The sequence below is a fragment of the Desmodus rotundus genome, chromosome 6 (assembly GCF_022682495.2).
Source record: "Desmodus rotundus isolate HL8 chromosome 6, HLdesRot8A.1, whole genome shotgun sequence".
In the NCBI taxonomy this organism is placed as follows: Eukaryota; Metazoa; Chordata; class Mammalia; order Chiroptera; family Phyllostomidae; genus Desmodus; species Desmodus rotundus.
In genome coordinates, this window is record NC_071392.1 from 108,461,745 (window position 1) to 108,462,425 (window position 681).

Sequence of the window (681 nt, forward strand, 5' to 3'; positions counted from 1 at the left end):
AATCTTTATGGGTGGGCTGAGGCAGGCCAGAAACTACCTCTGCTATGGTACTAAATAATAAAGTAAGGAAATGTATTAATAAAAAGACTCTTCTTTCTTCTTGGTGAATAGACCCAATTCCTATTTCCCCAGTATGAACTATCTAGAACAGTTTCTAGTGTGTCTTTTTTGGGCAATGTTGTATGTGAGTGTGTGTTAGATATATGTAGTATGTATGTTCTGTATGTATTACGTATTCCTACAACATTATTTTCAAACGACTACATAAATACCTACCTCATTTTTCTGATGGTTATATAGTATTCCATAGAAAAGATATACCATAAATTTTTGTGGTCTATTTTAGTAACAAACTATAGAAATGATCCCTGAAAGTATAGTCTTGTGTGGTCTATTTTAATAAGCCAAAATGTGTGTAATAAAATATAATTTAACATGTTTATACTTACAGATTTTTCAACTACATGGCAGGTCAGAGCTCAGTCCTGCAATTAGCTAGATTGAGCTGCTCTTGTCCAAAGCTGCTCTTTGCCGTGTGACCCCAAATAAGTCACAAAGTTCTCTGAGCTTTATTTTTATCTGGGGAGTCCAAAGACGCAGAGTACCTAACAAAAAGTTTTGTGGAGAAGATCAGACTGGCTCAGCATATCAGAAATGCTCAGTAAACATTAGCTGTTAGTA

At 34.8% G+C, this 681-nt stretch overlaps 1 pseudogene; it reads right to left on the bottom strand.

The window, feature by feature from the left end:
* Positions 1-303: 303 nt before the first annotated feature.
* LOC128781291 (small nucleolar RNA U3) lies at positions 304-384 on the bottom strand (annotated as a pseudogene).
* Positions 385-681: the final 297 nt, after the last annotated feature.